This window comes from Triturus cristatus, chromosome 9 (assembly GCF_964204655.1).
Source record: "Triturus cristatus chromosome 9, aTriCri1.1, whole genome shotgun sequence".
NCBI classification, from domain to species: domain Eukaryota; kingdom Metazoa; phylum Chordata; class Amphibia; order Caudata; family Salamandridae; genus Triturus; species Triturus cristatus.
The window spans coordinates 504857988-504877949 of record NC_140592.1 but is presented as its reverse complement, the minus strand read 5'-3'; the positions used below and the strand labels follow the sequence as shown (position 1 = coordinate 504877949).

At 42.9% G+C, this 19962-nt stretch overlaps 1 long non-coding RNA gene across 1 annotated transcript in view; it reads left to right on the top strand.

The window, feature by feature from the left end:
* Window positions 1–3815: 3815 nt before the first annotated feature.
* Window positions 3816–19962, top strand: part of LOC146798207 (uncharacterized) — a 59268-nt gene continuing 43121 nt past the window's right edge. The window contains exon 1 of the long non-coding RNA XR_014969127.1: window positions 3816–3909. This is a non-coding gene — a long non-coding RNA (uncharacterized LOC146798207). The remainder of the gene's footprint in view (window positions 3910–19962) is intronic.

Here is a 19962-nt window from a genome sequence, read left to right as displayed (position 1 = left end):
CATGTGAGTCTGGAACCATCTCCTCTAACCTGCCAGGTACGGCATCTAAAACTTCTAATCATCTGAAGCTGATTTGCTGGAATGTTGCCGGGCTGGCTAATAAACTGGCTGACCCGGACTGGGCAAATTATATTGAGTCGGGAGACATATGTATGTTCCAGGAAACATGGGCCAGAAAGGACTATGGTCACCAAGGTTACATGTCATTCTTCATTCCAGCAAGGTGGGAAGGCAAAGGCCGTCCGTCAGGAGGGCTTACGACTTGGGTCGCATCTCATCTGGGCTGTGTGGCCATGCGCTTACCGGTTAACTCTGAAGATATCCTTGCGATTTCCCTTTTATGGCCCAACCAAGTTAAACTTGTGTTTATTAACATTTACTCTAGGCCAATGGGGATTGCTAAGGAATCACCGACCATAGATGAACTCTCTAACTTTATATCTGATTTATCGAGTGATTCATTCTATGTAGTGGGAGGGGACTTTAACTCTCATTTTGAGCCACTCCCTGGCCTTCTAGAAGGGTCATCTTCGGACGAAGAGGCCAGATGGGCAGTGCCTTTAGTGGAAGCTCCGCCCCCGAAGGCTTGGACCCCACTAGCACTACAAATCACAGCCCTCACCCTAAAATTCGGAATCAGAGCTTGCAATGGCCGAATGAAATCTGACATACCAAGTAAAACCACCTACAACAGACCGGGAAGAGAGTCCCGTCTGGATTATGTCTTGGCCCAAATAGTGAAGTGGCCGAAAATCCAGGATTTCAGGGTAATGGAAAGGACGGATAGCGATCATAACGCGCTTGAGCTTGACCTTGATTATCCTGGCCCCCAATCTTCCGCGAATAACGAGCAAGGGAATATCCCTGTGCTTCTCCTTGACAATAATAGGAGAAGGGTTAGGTGGGAGCACTTGGCTACAAGTAAGAATGAACTCCCTAAGCTTTATGATGGGTTAATTCCAATCTTGGAAACTGTGGGGTGTATGGACACTGAGGCTAACAATAAAGATTCCCAGGGTAAATTGTTTAAGGCCCATGAGGACCTGATAAAAGCTGCGGTTCCTCATTTTACTTGTAGTCTACAAACAATAAAAGGGGGACGTCAAGGCAAAACATTATGGTATAACCAAGCCTGCAGAAGGGCAAAAACAGAACTCCTTAGAACAATTAAAGAGGGTTTAGGGGGGGACAGCATTAAAAAAAGTAGGCAAGCTTACAAGAAACTTATTGCCCACGCAAAGGTAGAATGGGAGGAAAACCAGTGGGAAAAACTCACCAAGGCCCTAGCGACCCAAAACCCTCGTTTATTTTGGAGGATTGTGAACGGGGGGTCGGGGAACTTAAAATCGGCACTAGAGCCCAATATCGCCCCAGGGCTGTGGCAGGCTCACTTCCAGACCCTATACAGCTCTGAGCCGGGAGAATCTTCACCTCCTGTTGAGATGGGCTGGCCGGACTATGCAGGGGACCCTATAACGCTGGGCGAGGTTACCGCTGCCATCTCAGGACTGGCTTCTGGAAAGGCGCCAGGACTGGATGGATTACCAGGCGATATGTTTAAACAGGAGCCCAGAGTTTGGGCACCTTACCTTACCGCCCTTTTTAATGGAGTTCTTGGAGGCATGGAAATCCCTAGTACTTGGCTGGGGGCAGAGGTGGTCCCCATCTTCAAAAGGGGCTCGCCTCTCCTCCCAGCCAACTACAGACCAATCAGCCTGATAGACGTGGCACAGAAGCTGTTTGGTAGGGTGTTGCTGAACAGGCTCCAGGACTGGATGGAGGAGGTGGGTGCCCTTAGTCCCTACCAGGCGGGATTCAGGAGGGGAGTATCCACAGTGGACCAGGTTTTTAGATTGAACCTGATCTATTGGAGGGCAGCAAAATTCGAGGGCGGTAGTCTGTACACAATTTTTGTGGACTTACGGGCCGCCTTCGATTTGGTGCCCAGGGGGAAACTTTGGAGCGTCCTGGCGGGGATGGGTCTTCCCCCGGACATCCTATTGATCCTACAGAGGCTGCATCACAATAATTATGCCCGAGTGAGGTGCGGGCGCTCGGGGGAATTGACTGAGAGATTCCCCGTTGGCCGGGGGGTAAGACAGGGTTGTGTGTTAGCACCGACCCTGTTTTGCCTCTTCGTCAACGGGGTAATCGCCCATTTGAATGCCACTAAATATACTGACGCCCCGAAATTAAATGGCAGCAGGGTGCCCGCAATTATGTTTGCGGATGACACCCTGCTGCTATCTAAAACCCCTATGGGTATACAGAGGATTCGCGATTCCTTTGTGGCCTTCTGCACTGACAGGGGGCTAGAAATTAATGCGGCAAAAACCAAATTCATGGTTTTGAACCCGAGACAAAAATTGCGACCAAATCCACAATTGGGAGCTGTACGGCTCGAGAGAGTGGCCACCTTTGAATATCTGGGTGTGACCCTCAACAAAACGATGACTTGGGGATCCCACCAGAGTAGGGCCAACCTTAAACTTATGCAAACTACTGGGGGTATCACCCGGATGATGACTGGTTCGTCATACCGTCCATTGGGGGCACTAATCCAGATATACAAGGCCCAGGCCAGGGGAGCGATAATGTATGGGGCGGAAATATGGGGCCACACGCCTTGCGGGAGCCTCTCAATAACGGAAAATAAGTTCATAAGACAGATAACCGCACTCCCCCCCAGCACCCCGCTCCTCCATCTGAGGCTTGATTTGGGCCTACGACCGTTAGCTGATGAAATAAGTCTGAGACCCATAGCATTCTGGCGCAGGCTGTGGAGCAGTAACGATCTTGCAGAATATCGGGCGGAATTGGTCGAACTCTTGAACCACCCAAAAGTGCTTAACATCCCTTGGGTCAAAAATATCCAAGCCACTTGTATGGAGATAGGGCTCCCCGATTTATGGACCGATCCAGCGAAAGCAGCACCAAAAATTTCCAAAAAATTCCTGGCTAATGTATATCATGAACACAAAATAGCCAGGACCCAAGCCACTCAGGCACAGGGGTCCTTATCCGTCGTGTTTCTGCAAAGTAAGGATTCCTACAGGTTCGAGAAAGTATTAGACCCCATTTCCCCTGTACTGGCGCGGAAGCTGTTTCTCCAATGGAGATACAGCACACTGCCTTTCCATTCCTTCACATGCACATGGTCAACGGCTCCTACTACAATGCAGTGCCCGGCTTGCGATGCTAAGGAGGAAACTGATTTGCATGTGGCTTTCTTCTGCCCAGCCTATAAGGCTGCACGAAAATACTGGCTTCTTCCGCTGATAAGGAATATGGGCTGCAGGGAATACGCACCAATGTATAGGATTTTGAAATGTGATGTCTCTGGTCCAACTGTCTTTGCGCTAGCAAAATTTCTTACCAGTGTATGGCATACATGCAACCGCATTCTAAAGGCGTTGGGTCCCTCTTAGTGATTGAATATGTTTACTGTTCATTGTTGCTACTTTGATAACTGTTGTTTAATAACTTTTTATCTAAATGATGATTATTTATGTATTTTATGTTTATGTAAATATTTTATCTGTGCTTTTATGGTCATTGACCGAAATAAAGCTATCAAAGTAAGTAAGTTCTTTGCAATTTATTAGTAATTCCAAAATCTAGTTTACTAAATTTGGAACAGAGATAGGTAGGTTTAGGAAATTTGGAATAGGATTGGATGGACCACGATATTACTGGTCGAACTGATTTAGAACAGTTCCATGGTATTATGATTGCCTGCCAACAAATATTTTTGGAGAGATTATTTATTTATTATTTATTCACCTACAAGTTTTTTTGTCTTTCTGTTTTACATCAGCATCCAGGTGCAAGAAGGTTGCAGAAGAGGGTGAGGGAGCTGAGGTGCCTCCCAGTCCCTAAGCACCTCGGCCGATGGCTCTGCTGGCCCCAGTAAGTCCACCTGTTGTTAATATGAATATTTAATTCCTTAACTTTTACTGCTCCTTATTGTGAATTAATATTTCCACCCGTTTCCTAATTTCTTCCAAAATTCTCTTTCATCTACCTATTTCTAAATTATTGTTATCCCTGCGCTATCCTATTTACTTATTTTCTACATTTCACTTTTCTGTACTTTACTTCAAACTGTCTATGTACTTCTCTGTCTGTAGTTTCCTTTCTTCTGCTTTGTCAGTCAGCTTTCTCCCTCCCCTTATATATTTTGTGGACTGCCTAGTGGTGGTACTGGAAGATTCAGAGAACCCATTGGTCACATACTACTACTCTGCTGTTAAGGTTGCATGCCCAAATAAGGTATTCTACACATGTTTGTTGAGATGAGAAGGCGTCTTTTACTTGCTCATGCTCTAGCAGTAAAACAAGAGAGTGGCCATGGTCACGTTGGACACCCTCATGTTGTGTCTTAGCTAGGCCTAGTATTATTAGCAGAAGTTGGTGAACTGATGACCGTGCACCATGGTTGGAAGGAAGCATGAGGAGGACAACCCCATTGCATCTGCCAACCACGAGCATATGCTCAGTTGTCCACTCTTTTATTTCTTTTAAAAAACTTAGATTCATGAATAGCTCTGCCACTCCATTACAGTTTGTATTGAGGCTTTTCAAAAATTTCCACCAGCAAAACCCCCAACCTGATATTTTTGAGAGAAGATGCTGAATTGTAGTGATGAGTGTGGTTGTATTTTTGCTAAATTGAATTAATCAAAACAATGGTGAGCTAGTAAAAGTTGCAAAATGAAGTCGACTCAAGCTACAAAGTGGACAAGGATAAGCTTTGATGCAATACAGTGTCTGAATTTTGATGATGGCAATGATGTCCCTTTGAAAATATCTAATACTGTTTTTTATGCTTGGGTGGGAAAATAATAAATATGGCCAGTGTGGGCTATGCTTAGAGTTGAAGATCCTCACCCTGCACTGAATTTGTGTTGCTTTCACCACACCTACCCCACTAAGTACCTGATCAATTAATGGTGTAAAATATTAAGTCGTGCCACAATAAATCACACAGCCTGGAGGAAGAGGGTTAGGGGTCTGATGAATGGATGGGAAGGGGGATTTTGGTAAAGATTTGACAAAGACAAACACTACACAAGGACAACATTCATCTTGGCAATGAGCCGCCAACCATCATACATTTGTTATGTGAGGAAAAGGAAAACAAAGGATTGAAGAGTACAGCTAACCCAAATTGCAATCTAACCCCAGAGAAACCCAAGTTACATTATATATCTAAATGCTCTGTGTTGCTGAGATTTGAAAGATAACAAATATATTACAAATTGAATTATCTGTAGGGGTCAAGTATACAAGACACAGTTCTAATGAATACTAAAAGAACAAGCATTTGCAATGCAATCGGTCTCACCTTTTGGGACCTTATATGTATTTAGCTATGTAGCACATTAGCCTAGGAACTGAAATATCTACTGTTCTTTACCATGGAGGGAAAGTAAGCACCAAACTGCATGACACACCAGGTATTCGAACACATGGAAAGAGATATTGCCTTTCAGTGGAAAATGGTATAGTGCAAAGCCCTGTTTTTAGTATAAAATCAGGGCCTTCGTTGGTCATATCACTGGAAATACAAGTTTTGTAAAAAATATTATTGTCTACGGCTGCTCGTGGAAGTCAATTTCTATGGACTGGAATCTAGCGAATACTAAATGATTCTGGTATTTTACTGACCTTTGCTGGTTGTTTTCTATCAAGATAGTTAAATAGAGGCAGTTGAATGAAAAAAATGGCCCTAAGCGGAAGCAGACAAGGCCCACAAACTACAGACACATATAAGTATATATTAAAGTACATACTAAAGTATATACTAGAGGTCTCGAATGCTCCACCTAAAAAATTATACTGTATTGCCAAATTAGGAGTTGCATCTGATTTCCTCTTGGACTCTGCCTCAATCTTGGGTGCCTGGCAGTTGCTGTTCGGTGAGGTAAGCTTGAGTGTTATGTTGGTTTTCCAGTTTGGCGCAGGGTAAGAGGGCAAACAGATTGAAAAACAAAAATGATATTGTAGAATCAAGGAGAAAAAAAGAAGTTAAACTTCATCGGAAGTGCACCGAGAAGACTCAGAGGCAGCGCAAGAGAGAAGAGAAGAATAGTCCTTTTGCAATCATTCAATTATGCTTAGTGTATGAACAATCAGGTGAGGGCAATTTGCAACAAATAGAAATCTGTAAAAAAAAGTAGCCGCATGTGGATATAGGTATCAGGCTGATCAAACTTGCAACTGTCATCATGATGATCAATTCATCATCATGAATCATATAACAATAATATGTAGCCTAACAGCACATGCATAATGTGATCATGACTAAATGTCTGTCTCCAGTTATCTTCTACCACAGGCCCCCGACCGAACCACCACTTAGCTTCAAATTTGAGCCAGACTGCACTGAGCACATACACACCCGGCAACACTGCATTTTTCCAATCAAGTAAAATCAATGCACCAATGTCACCACTCACCACCACTACATAGAGTTGGATAGGCCTGTTTAGGCCACTTTAAAGTCATCACCCAATCGACTGGTTTCAATTAAGTTGAGAACTTCCTTCTTCTGGTGGCAGTTCTTGAAATAGTTACACCCATGCCCAGAGTTATTCCGTCACCACTGATCCTCCTGACACTGAGTAAGGTGTCCAACTCCGTACTGACTTTGTCCCGACTTAAATGCAATGCATCAACATGTAGTCCAATTTTATTGTTGCACAACAAGAGAAACATTGAGTCATTTTGTGTGTAGACTAGATGTGTGTTTGCGTTACCTATTCTAAAGGGACTGGCAAGGGTTGACTCTTTGAGGAGTTTAAAGTTGAAAACAATTAAACAAGGCAGCGTGCAGTGTACCCGGTGAAGAAATCTTGCTATCTTTCAAAGGGGAAACAAAAAAAGATCACCTTCGTGGGAAAAATCATCAGCCGCCGTTAGGCCACCAACATTGTGAATCATCACAAGCACATTTAAGCGTAATAGTTACAGATAAACAAACACCCAGTGCCACTGGCTGCCATCACATGAATCATCTCAACACCATCACAAACAACAATCACTCAGCGTGCACTGCACGTCATTTACCTGTTCTTCTAATTCAGGCGTGATCACCATGAGCGTGGTACATTGCAAATCCATTGTTCAAGCAGCAGACATTGGTCAGTCTAAATCAAATGATGTGGGGCAGTCTTGCTAGGGTAATAATAAACTAGGAAAAGATAGATAGTCACTGCCCAGGGTAGGCGGCAGGCACACATTTGTTTGTATCTCTCCATCAAATGTCCTTGAGAGAAATAGGTGGGGGGGACTTCTTCAGACACACTGTTTCAACTCCAATCCAGCAATAAAATGTGGGGGTGAATTAGTCAATCAGACACAAACAAATGAAAGTAACCATGTCATATCTTTTTTTTCCCTTTGGCGTCAAAGAAAGAAAGCAGACCAGTGCTAGAGACCGAGAGAGAAAGTTCTATGTTTGTTAGACCATGCCTAGTAGTCAGGGAAGTAGGGCTAATCCTCAAACACTTATGGTTCACCCAGAGGTGGGCCATCTAACATACTACTTCCATGACCTGGTTCAGGTATGGAGTAATCGGGTGGAACAAAGTGCTGATTTATTTTAATTATGGTTACTCTCTCCACATTTTGGGGTGAGAGACTGAACGTTCTCACTGTGACAATGGCACCAGCAACACTTAAAATATGCTCAGCAGAGACACTGGTTACCAGGCAAGCCAGATCGTTTATTGCCAGCCTGCTGAGCACTGGCCATTGGAGTCTCTTCCCATACCAATGCTCCAATGGGTTTTGATCAAGGTAGACCTCTTTTGGGTCATCCAGAAAAGTCTTGACTATCCGCTCAATGGTCATTGCTGCTCCACCTTAAATGACCTCTTTTACCTTTGCCTCTACAGTGGAATTAAGCTCTACCAGTAGAAACCATTCTGTTGCAGGTTTGGGGGCTGATGCTCCTGTTCTTGTTGATGGTGTTCATGGTTTTGGCTGCTGTGAGCCACCAGCACTGCACTCAGGCTCTGAACTTGAAGGCTGCCCCACAGAACTTGTGCCCCTGAGGAGTGGGGGCCTCTAATACCCTGCCATTCTTTTTCTAGCTCACTGACTGGCTCAGCTATCCATGTTTTGTATTTTGCAACATCCCCGCCTGAAAAAGGAATGAAAGTGGACAGTAATGGTTTGTACCGTGGATCAAGAATTGTGGCACAGATGTAATATTTGGATGACACTATGTCTCTTTTCACCCTTGTATAAGCGAAGTATTAAGCTCTCCACCAAGACGTGCGCATCTTAAATTTTCTCTACACCTGCGCACATTGCAGACACCTCCTTCAACTGTTCCTGTAGAATGTGCAGCAACGGAATAGCTTGGCCCATGGTACTGTCCTCCTTGCTGACTTCCCATCTGAACACCTCAAAAGTGAGTAGCATCTCTGTCAGGCATTTGACTAGGCCCCATTGGTCCATCTCAATGATCGTGCTTTTCACAGTTGCATCCCCTCTTTGCATGGCATAATCATTGATAGGTCTGTCCTGCTCAAACAGGCAAGCATGTTAGAAGTTGAGTTCCAACATGTTGGCACATGCTGTAAGAGTGCTTTGACTGGCATTCTATTATCTTGCTGAATTACCCTCAGCTGTTACCAGGCTTTAAATGAATGGCTGAAATGAGTGCGGATTCTTCTGCAGGTGGACAGTAAGTTGCTTACTTGGTCTTCTTTTTTGAGAAAGTCCTGTTCAATGATGTTGATGCAGTGCGCCAAACACAGGACCCTGAAATAGCCACCATCGGCCCTGGCCTTAACTATATTACTGCCATTGTCCGTGGCAACAAATCCAATTTTAAGCCCTCTTTCTTACAACCATCCAAAGGTCTTGTTAAAGTCTTCCAAAATGTTTGCAGCAGTATGGGATTTCTCTATGGTGAACACTGTCACATGCTTCCATGTGGCATTAAAAATCTCAACAGTGTCAAGATCTGCAGATATCTTTTCCTTAGCCCCCACAAAAGAGATCCAGGGGCAGATTTACAAGCCCCTTGCGACACTTTTACGGTGCCGTTGCGTCACTTTTGTGACGCAGCGGCGGCGTAAACCATGCGCCACGTTGTGACTTATTTACAATGTGACGCATCTAGGCAGATGCGTCGCGTTGTAAAGCCCTACGCCACATGAAACCTGCGTCAGGTTTCATGTGGGCGTTCTGTGGCAGGGTGGGCGTTCCCTTGCAGGAAAGCCCCGTAAAACTGACGCAGTCAAATCTACAAGATTTCACTGAGTCAGTTTTAAGATGCTGCTGCATCAAATCCTTAACCACCTGCTTGAAGCAGGTGTAAGGAGTGACGCACCACGTGAAGTATGGGTGGCCCCTGTGCATTGCAAGAGTTGCGTCGTGCTTGCAATGCAACTCCAGCAATGCGCCGCCCGTACGCCACAAGATGTGTCGCACATCTTCCCCTCCTTGCACCATGGTGCGCCACATTGTAAATGCGACGCATCCGTGGTGGGGCAAGGGGGGGGATTACGTGATACATCTGTTCTGGCGCATCCCTGCTGATTTGCAGAGATGTGCCAGAAGTTGTAAATATGCCCCCCAGTGTGCAGTGATGCACATGTAATCAGTGGCTTTGCATCTGGTCCACCTGTCTGTCGTCAGGTGGATAGTGGGAACAGCACTCTGCTGCAAAGCTTGTCCAAGCAATTCCAGAACATCGTGATGTAGTGCTGAAACAGCAACTCTGGCGAAATAGGACTGACTGGGAACCTTCCATTTCGGGCAGATGGCGGCCACAAATTCAAGAAAACCCACCTCTTCCACAAAAGAAAAAGGGAGTAGGTTCAGCATTAACATTTTAGCTAGCTTTGCGATGGGTCGTTGCGTTCATACTGCCCCTCCGGCCTAAACATGCCAGATATAGTAACCTGGATTTTTTTCTTTTCTGGTGCCACTGATGCAGGTGACGACTTTAGAGCAGACAGTGGTAGGCTAAATATGCTTTTCAGTGGGGCAGTCACTGTCCTCTCAAGCCTTGGTGTCTCAACATGAGTTTTGTGCAATTGAGATGTTGCTGATGTGGGTGATACAACTGTACCACTGGGGAAAGAGCTTCTTTGTTTAACAAAAATGTCTGCCTCTTCTTCACCTTCCACCGTGATTGGATCAGGTTCCCTGCTCAGCCTTTCACCAACAACAAGTTCAGTTTTTTCATCGCTAAGGTGCTCCTCCCACTGGATCATATGGTGCTTTATCAAATGGGTTATTTGGCCCCCGGTACCATCGTTTTTATCAAGCTTACCCCAACTAACACTTGCTCCTCAAAGGGAGCATATGGCAATATGCACCTCCTTCTTGCTAACCGTAAAGAAGTCCCAAACTGGGGAGGTCAACTTTCTGATGCTGGTGCTACTTCCAATGTCTGATGAACTGGCAGTAGATGAGCGTTTTGACCTTTGACTCTATACAGTACCTAATTCTACTGAGATGGTTGTGGATGTAGGTTACTACCGGACTGTGCAAATATGGCAGCTGGCTGTAATGGTGGTGGTATCTGTGATGCCACATCCCTCCCAGCAAGTTGAAATGGGGTAACGTTTGCCTCCACTGGGGCTGGGCTAATATCAATGATGACTGGCTCATTATCCCCCTCGTCTAAATCTGCCTCCATAACTCTAAGACTTTCAGGAACCTTTCATTTTTCCTAGCCTTGTCTCGTGGTGTGTCTCACTCTCAGACTCAGGTGGGATCCAAGTGGTATCTAGATCATCAGAAGGGGAGCTTGGAGAAGAAGATGATGCACTAACCCTCCTTTTTCTAGCCTGAGATCTGGAAGATAATGGATCTTCTAAAAGAGCAGCTTCCTCTCCTTCCTAAGCATGAAGCTCAATCTCCTGAACTGCTCCTGCTTTGAGAGGAACTACTATTGGTGGTTGCAGCTGTTGTTGTTGTCCACTTCTCTGAGTCTCCTGCAACAATTGGGTACTACTTTGCAATAGAGATAAGTCAATTTCAACATCACGCTGGTCTGTTCTCCCATGATTAGACTGCCTGTCTCTTTTACAAACCTGAGCTTGGGCCTAGATTGGTGTCAGTTCACTGATGTGGTGGTGCTGATTCCAGCTTGCTCCCCATAGGCCAGTGCGTAGGCACAGTTTTCTTTTCCCCCAAAAAGTCTGAGTTGAGATACTAGAAGTGGGTGAAGCCGCGATTTGAGTCATCTGAAGTTCTGAAGTGTTCTTCGCCCGGCACCTATGGAAGCTGGCTCCTGTTGGATCGTGTATACGGCAGGCAGCCCTTTCGTAAGAAGGGGAAGGGAAGGTGAATACTTTCTGCTGGCTTTTGCGCGGTGTGGTGAGCTTGCCAGGTGGAAGTGCACCTCTTAAAACAAAGGTTCCGGCCTAATCTTCGTGGTTGCCTGCACTGGCCCTCTGGATAAACGGATTTTCTACAGGGACTCCAGGTTTCTCTCCAAAAAGGTGCTAAGTGAATTTTTCCTTGCCCATTTTGGTTGAGGGTCGCTGGGAAGGTCCCCCTTTTTTTGTGCCTTTTTTTGCAGTTTGTGGCTGACGGAAGACTTTGTAAGTGAGACACTATGAGGAAACCTATTAAAGGGGCAAAGGGGAATACTCAGGTAGAGTCTCCGACTTTAGGTTAAAAAGTATTAAAACGTGCTGTCCAGGCTATGGCGCGGTCTAACCACACAGCCACTTTTAGGAAAGATCTTCCTCGTCCATTAGATTATGTTGAGATGTCGGATGCTGACGCAGCTAACCACGACCATCGTGAGGTAGCACTGGCAGACTCAGACTCCTCCCCCAGTCCTAGTGAGATGGTTTCACTAAGGGCAGACACACCAATCTCCGCTGCCACAGCCAAAGAGACTTTAACTGGGGGAGTGAGGGAATGTTTAGGGACTAGGAAGTACTCTATCTTCTTTAAATCTAAACAAGGTGGGCCTTCAACTGGAGTAGAGCCAGAGCAGGAGCAGGTGACGGAAGGCAATAACCTTTTAATAGCTGGAAATCTTTCTGACTCAGGTCCAGAAACATTAAGCTTAGAGTCGAGTAATCACCCTTCCGTTTTTTCCCCTCCCTCGTCAGGTTTAACAGGTCCATCAATCGGGGGGGGGGCCCATACTGCATTCTATGCCGGCGGTCTTAGAAGCCTCTATGTCAACTTTACTAGAGGTCCCTGCTCTGACTAATCAAGAGGGTCCCCAGACTGATGACAGGCCCAATGTAAATCGGATTGTTCCTCCGTTTCGCACTGGCCCTTTCTCTATGCAATGGGATGCAAAAACCCTCCTCAATCTGATTCTGGAAGAAATTCGCGATTTGAAAACCTCTCAACTGGCTGAGATCGCCGCAATTAATGCTCGTTTGACAAAGATAGAAGAAACCGTGGCTAAGATCCCAACGCGGCTCTCAGAAGCTGAAACTAGGATATCTGAATTGGAAGATCAAATGTCATCCTTGAATCTTAAAGTTGCCACTTCCCAGTCTCAGAGATCTGCGTTGGATCTTAAATTGGAGGAGTTAGAGAACCATTCTAGACGCTCAAATCTCCGAATTTTGGGTATTCCGGAGGGAGGGGATCGAGGGACAGCAGACATAATATTGGATCGATTCCTTCTTAAAGAAAAATGTCCTCCCAGAATTCAATGGGGATCTCACAATAATGAGAGCGCACCGGGTTCCAGCTCACCTCCCCCCCCCCCAATGCCAAGTTTCCACGGACAATTTTGGTTAATTTTGGAGACTTTAGGGTCAAGGAACAGATTTTGTCAAGAGCTATTAAACAAAGACAGTTTTCTTCCGCAGAAGTGCCATCATGTCGTATTTTTTCAGATATGTCGGCTTCCGCAGCCAAAAGGAGAAAGGAATTTGTTAAAATGCTACATTTGTTTAAGGCACAAGGGGCGCAAGCAATGATAGCCCAGCAGAGTAAGCTGAAGGTGCTAGTCAAAGGCAAATTTCATATTTTCTGCAATGTTTCAGAGGCACAGGAATTATTACATCAGATCTCGACGGTTAAATCTTAATAGTCATGTAATGAGTTAGAAAGCTCTCCTCTTCTTTCATTCATTAGAGTTTACTTTTGCTGTATTCTATGATTGAAATTTTTCTTCATAGAGATGTTCATTGCAGGTAAAAATTGTTAAATCACTGTTGGTGTTATTTTGGAAAGGGGAGGTGGGGGAAGGGGTGGGGTCAATCAGCTGCACTAGGCACCAAGTCATTGTGCCTGTAGAAAAGTGGGTGGGGGGACAGGTTGTTGGACTCTGAGCAAGGGCGGCCATCTGCTCGGGCAACAATGGGTCAAGGAAGGAGACATGGGGGGGATAGGGAGCACTGAGAGAAAAAATGAAAACCATATGTTAGATTTTTATACATCCGTTTATCCTTACTTAGAAAGGAAGAAGGGAGGAAGAAGGGGGGGCAGTCACATTGCTGGTCGTCAGGTGTACACTGGGTGTTTAACTGGGAACTCTATTATTAATATATTTTCTTAAAGGTAAATGGCAAGATGGGAACATGATAAATGGGAGATAAGTCAGCTTTAAAGGTAGTTTCCTTCAATGTAAACGGCCTGAACAATAAGAGAAAAATAAAATAAGAGCCATCGAAATGTGGATTAAGACGGAGAACCCGTCAGTTATCCTGTTACAGGAGACCCATATACCAGCAGGGAAAATAGCCGACTTTTCAATGTTTAAATCATGGGCGGCATATAGGGGCTTTTCTTCATCCTCTGTAGCTCACAGAGGAACAGCAATCTTCCTTAATAAAAAATTCCAGGCTGAGGTAGTCAATTCAGCGAGCGATCAAAGTGGTAGGTGGTGTTGGGTCACCTGTAAATCAGGAAATAGATTATTGACTCTCGCCAGTTTATACGCCCCGGTAGAGGATAATCCCACTCCATATGAGGAATTCTTTCAATCTGTAATTGAGGTTTCAGGGGAACTAATAGTGGGAGGGGATTTTATTCTGCTGATGAATCCGAAATTAGACTTTTCATCTAAGGTGAAAAAACAATTAGAGCAAAAATCCTTTAAAGTGGTTCAAAGCTACAGCTCAATGTTGGATATAGTTGATCCTTGGCGGGTGGCATTCCCCACTAAAACTTCTTATACCTGTTTTTCAGGGAGATTTCATACTTTCTCACGTATTGATTTTTTTTTGGTTTCTAGAAGTTTGGTTTTTAACTCTCCAAAAACTCTGCAGAACGGGCTTTCGGATCACGCACTGATCGTTTTAGAATTGGAATTGGGTGAATGCAAGAAAGTTACTAAAAAATGGCAGTTGAATCGACAATATTTAGGAGAGGAAAACTGGGTATCTAGTACTAAAATCGAGATAAGTAAGTTATTTGAGCGTAATTTTGGCTCTGCCCCATTAGATGTTGTATGGGATTCATTTAAAGCGTTATTTTTAGACGCCGAAAAGGCATTCGATTTGGTTATCTGGAAACTTTATTTAGCATTTTATCGAAATTTGGCATACCCTCTAAAATTACTGGGCTAAAGACACGGGGAATTCAAGGGCCAGGAAGGAAGAAAAACATTTATTGGAGCAAAAAGTGCAAAGGTCCCTTGATAGATTCCTCTCTAGCCCCTCTATGGCAAACCGTCACCAGCGCGATCAGGCTAAACGGGACCTGGCTAATAATTACTATGTTAAGAGTGATTTCTTATTTCAGCAGACCAGGCAAAAAATTTATGAGGAGAAAAATTATACTGGTCGATTTTTGCCATGGCAGGCAAGAGAGCGGGCTGCAAAGAATCAAATACTCGCACTGAAATGTCTCGATTGGAGGATATAGATGCTGTTGGAAATATTATGGTTCAACATTATGAGAGGATTTATGGCAAACTTCACTCCATCGATAGGCCATCTTTGGGGGAGTTCCTTCATGCAAATGAATAACTGCATTAGCAGAATTAGATAAAAGGAGTATGGCAAGACCATTTACAAAAGAAGAGTTAGGGGAAGTTATTAAAAACCTTCCAACTGGGAAAGCCTGTGGCCCTGATGGCCTTCCAGCAGAGTTTTTTAAGACGTTTATGAGTGAAATTGAGGATTTTTTTCTTTTATTGGCAAATTCAATTGTTGAAGGAGGATCTATACCTCTCTCTTTCAGAAAAGCGAATGTAGTCAGTTTTCTAAAAAAAGGTAAAAATAGTGAAGACCCTAATTCATATCGCCCGATAACGCTTTTAAATTCAGACTACAGATTAATTACCAAACTTATAGCCAATCGTTTTAATAGGATAGCTTCACATTTAATACATTCTGATTAGAATGGTTTTATTGCTGGGAGGCAGCTTGGAACCAATACACATTTTTTAGTGGAAGCACTAGACTATTTTGAGACCCGGAAAATTCGAGCATTAGTATTATTTTTAGACGCCGAAAAGGCATTCGATTTGGTTATCTGGGAAACTTTATTTAGCATTTTATCGAAATTTGGCATACCCTCTAAAATTACTGGGCTGATTGAGAAGTTATATATGAACGCAGAGGCCAATATCATTATCAATGCCGCTCAGGTGGGCCAAGTAAAAGTCAAAAGGGGATCCCGGCAGGGATGCACGCTTTCCCCCGTTTTATTTGCTTTTTTTATTGAGCCTCTCGCGATTGCAATTCGGAACAACGGAGACATTCGTCCTCCACTTTCAAATATGAGCAAAATCAAATTATATGCAGATGACATCATGCTCATTTTAAAACCAGAAGATGAAGTCCAGGTTAGAGCTTTCCAGATGTTTGATCTTTATGAGTCATTCGGCGGCTATAAAATCAATAAAAGAAAAACAGAGATTATTTTATGTGGCTGCGCATCTAGGGTTGTGCATCCAGACATTTTCTCGTGCCTTAATTCTAACCCCAAGAGATATCTGGGGATTTATTTTTCGTCATTTATTTTAGAATTATATGAGTTGAATTTTGTTCCATTGTTACAAAAAATTCAGGATTTATTTGCACGATGGAGCTCTCTCCCTTTAACCATTCTTGGTCGGGTTGCCTTGATCAAAATGTCGGTGCTTCCACTGTTTAATCTTCTTTTTTCGACAATTCCTTGTGTGTTAGTTAATTCTTTCTTTTTGAAAATAGAGTCATTGTTTACATCATTCCTCTGGGATAAAAAAATCCCTCGTATTGCACTTAGCACCTTATATGAAAAGTTGGAAGATGGTGGCCTTGCCCTCCCTAATCTGAAGGAATATTATTTTGCGTATTTTGCACAATATATGTCGAGATTTAAGCAGGGTTTACAGTCAGGTCTTTTTATTAATTTTTTTATAAATTTAATATGTAAGGAAAATCAGATTCACTGTCCATTATCAATATTTAGATCTCCAAAATTAGTTAGATATAAGTGTATGGACTGTTTTTTTCACAAGCGTCAGGCATTTTTTAGACGGTATTCTTTCCCTATAATCAATGCCATAACCCCAATTTCAGATCTTTTTATTTCAGTAGGTATTAGAGATTCACTTTTGTCTATACAAAACTGGACAAAGGCTGGGTTTCACAAACTTTAAGATTTTCTTCAGAATGATAGATGGTTGACTATAAGGCAGATGTCGCAATTAGTTCCCGTCAACTTCCTTCTCCTTGGTTCTTATAATATTATCATAACATTTTTAAGCAAGCTAGATCTCCGTCAGATTATTGGTCAGAAACAGCTAGTATTAGACCTGCTGGAAGAGAGGGTAGTTAAAAAGCCGGGGGATTGGAAAAAATGCCTAGCCGTAATTAAAGGGGCACACTTGGCGGATAAGGCCGCAACAAAATGGGGTAAACATGAGGACCTGGAAATCTCGGTAAACACATGGACCACAATTAATAAACTAAATTTCAGTGCAGTGAGAGGGGCCAACTGGAGGAGGATGCTATATTTTAGCAAGTGGTTATTATATAGAACCCCTTGTTTTGTAGCTAAAGTCTATCCCCATCAATCGGGACATTGTTTTTGGTGTCATACTCACCCTGCAGCCAATTGGACCCACATCATTTTACATTGCCCCAGGATCCAGAAGTTTTGGAACAACATCTTTGAATATCTGGCTATAGAATTTTCAATGTCTATTGGATTTAATGATCGACTAATAGTTTGGGGCTATGATTCAGATCTAGGGCTCCCCATGAGGGTGATTAAATTGTTATATATTTGTATGGCAGTTGCTCGATCACTCCTTCTTCAAAGGTGGCGGACTGATTTAATACCAACTAAGATCGATTGGGTTCGGAAAATGAGACAGGTTAAAAGAAGTGAACGAATTTATGCTTCGCGGATAGGAGGACTGAAGCAATTTGAGAAGATCTGGCAATGATATTTTGATTCTGATTCTTAAGTCAGTATTTTATTGTTTGTATGTCATGGACTGTAAAGGATGTATATTTGTATTTAATGCTATTTGATATTCAAAAAGTCAAAATGGTCTTTATTCGGATAAAAATATCCATAAAAGTACAATTCATCAACACCAAAAGAATATAAATACAGCTTAAAAACAGTAATAAAAACAAGAGCAATTTCAAAATTCTAAGTGCAGGTATAGGCAGAGAAGTACAGGAGGAGCAAATAAAGTGCAAGTATATTCAATGCGTGTAGCATGTAAACATCAACAGTTATATCATTTTGGCAAGCAACAGTCAAAAACATGTTCTAAATATATTAGTGCAAGTTGTCCACCCAAATTCGAATAAATCAAACTTATCCAGACATATAATCAGGGTCATGAGGAGATGTACAGACTAACAATTTCAATAGATGTGCCAGGCATGTGGTAATCTAACGATGGCCATAGGTGAACAAGGACAACTGATGGATGCAGTCTTATGTAGTAACCATCGTATTCCGCGAGCGTATCGCCGACTGCAAAAATGAGCTTGCTCTGAAAATCATCTCATCGCTTCCTAGCTGTAATATTTCGATATATGCCAGTTTATGGTCAGTGATAGCTTGTGACCTGAAATAGGGGATAAAATACTGTTTTGTGCATCGAATGTAAAAATTACAAAAAAGCAAAAAATGTATGGTTGTTTGTTTTAAACCATTACCACAGGGACAGGGCAAGTGTTCAAGATTTTTATTAAAACCAAGTGGAAAGCAAAGTGAGTATTTTATGCTCCCATCCCTAAGGCGAAAGAGAATGCTCCTGTTCCATCTACCGATATTTCTTTTCAAATATTCCTGTGGGGAGGTTATGTTATATCCCGGACAGGACAAAATGGAAATATATCTAATTATTGATGGTTTAGGAAACTCTGAGCGTTCTCGATCCCTTCGGAATGAGTCATATAGTAGCTCTCTCACTGTCTTGATATTCGTGCTCTCTGCATTGTGGTGATGGTAGAAGATGTGTTCCAAATCCACACTAGATAAGCTTTCTTTTACAGCATTCAACCATGGTATAGACCTACCCCTATCGCACTTAAGGCAATCACTGATTATTTTCTGTGTTAAGGTTGCTGCCGGGTTTTGCCAAATCTACAACCAGAAAAGAGCTGGCCGGGATTTGATGAAATCCTCAACATAGTGCAGATTTAGCTCTTTGTGGCAGATGTAGGTGGGCGAAGATATTTGGGCCCCCAGAACCTTCCTACAAAATCTGTTTTCTTCAGTTTGGATGCCACTGCTATTGGCGTACTATTTGATATTGGTTTTCAATAAAAGAAAAAAAAAAGAGATACTAGTGGTGGTAATAAGCTCCTTCTTCTCCACACTGGACACTTTCTTGGTAGCACCTTTCTTTGGGGCCATCATGAAACTGTCAGTTAGCAGTGGCACTTAGCTTCACACCAGTTGATGTGTGGGTCATGTGTCACGTCGTGCACAGGCCTTCTGTCTGGAAGTACTGTGAGTGATGTTGTCTCTTGTGCACCTAAAAGAAAAGAAGCAAGAAAAACATCAGTGAAATGTGGCATTGTTGCAGTTCAATTGGTAGTACAAACAAACAATATTATTTAGTGTGGTCACTGGTTACTCTTATTATACATAATTACCAATACAGTTTAGCCATTCATAAAACCGAAAACCACACCAACATAAACTTTCATGGTGACTGACTGTACACTCAAGAAGGATAATAAAGAGCAACAACAACAAACAGATGTAACTGTTTGCTCTCTGTACACCACGTGGGATGTGGCATTCAGAGAGGTGCAGCTGACAAGTGACAATGGAATAATCCTTAGATAATGAATGCTGTTGTACACTATAGAAGACATGGGGTTTATTCATTGATACCAGATGTATTGAAAATGGTTTAAAAACATCTTTTAACAAAATTATAATAATTTAAAAATGTTCAAATAAGTTTCAAAACATTAATTAAAAAAATAATAATTAATAAAGAAATTCATATAAATACTAACATGGAAAAACATAAAAATAAAAAATATATAAGTAAGTGAAGTTATCCTCAAAGATATAATAATAATTTATTAAACTGCTATCTCATTGCTCAATCATCCATGCAAGCATAAGGCATAGCAAAGGGCCACACTGGCTAGATGCACAAAATCGTCACCTGCCATTGCCACATGGTCAGCAACAACAACGCTGAGCAAGAAGGCATTGGGAACAAAGAGAAGACATGCAGGCCTATGACAAAAGCTCCCTGACTGGCTACACAAAATGGCTGCTAGCCACATGGTCTCAAGCAACAACTAGCAAGAATGGATAGGGAACAAATTAAAAAGAACACTTGCAGGGCTATGGGGAAAGCTCACTGGCTGGCTGCACAAAATGGTCGCCAGCCACATTGCCTGTGGTCACACAACAAAAACCAGAACAACAAACAGCAAGAAGGCATGCCGACAACAAAAAAGACATGCAGGCCTATTGCAAAAGCACACTGGCTGTCTACACAAAATGTCCGCCAGCCACATGGTCATAACAACAAGCTGGAGGCCTGGAAAACAAAGAACACATGCAGGCCTATGGACACTGACA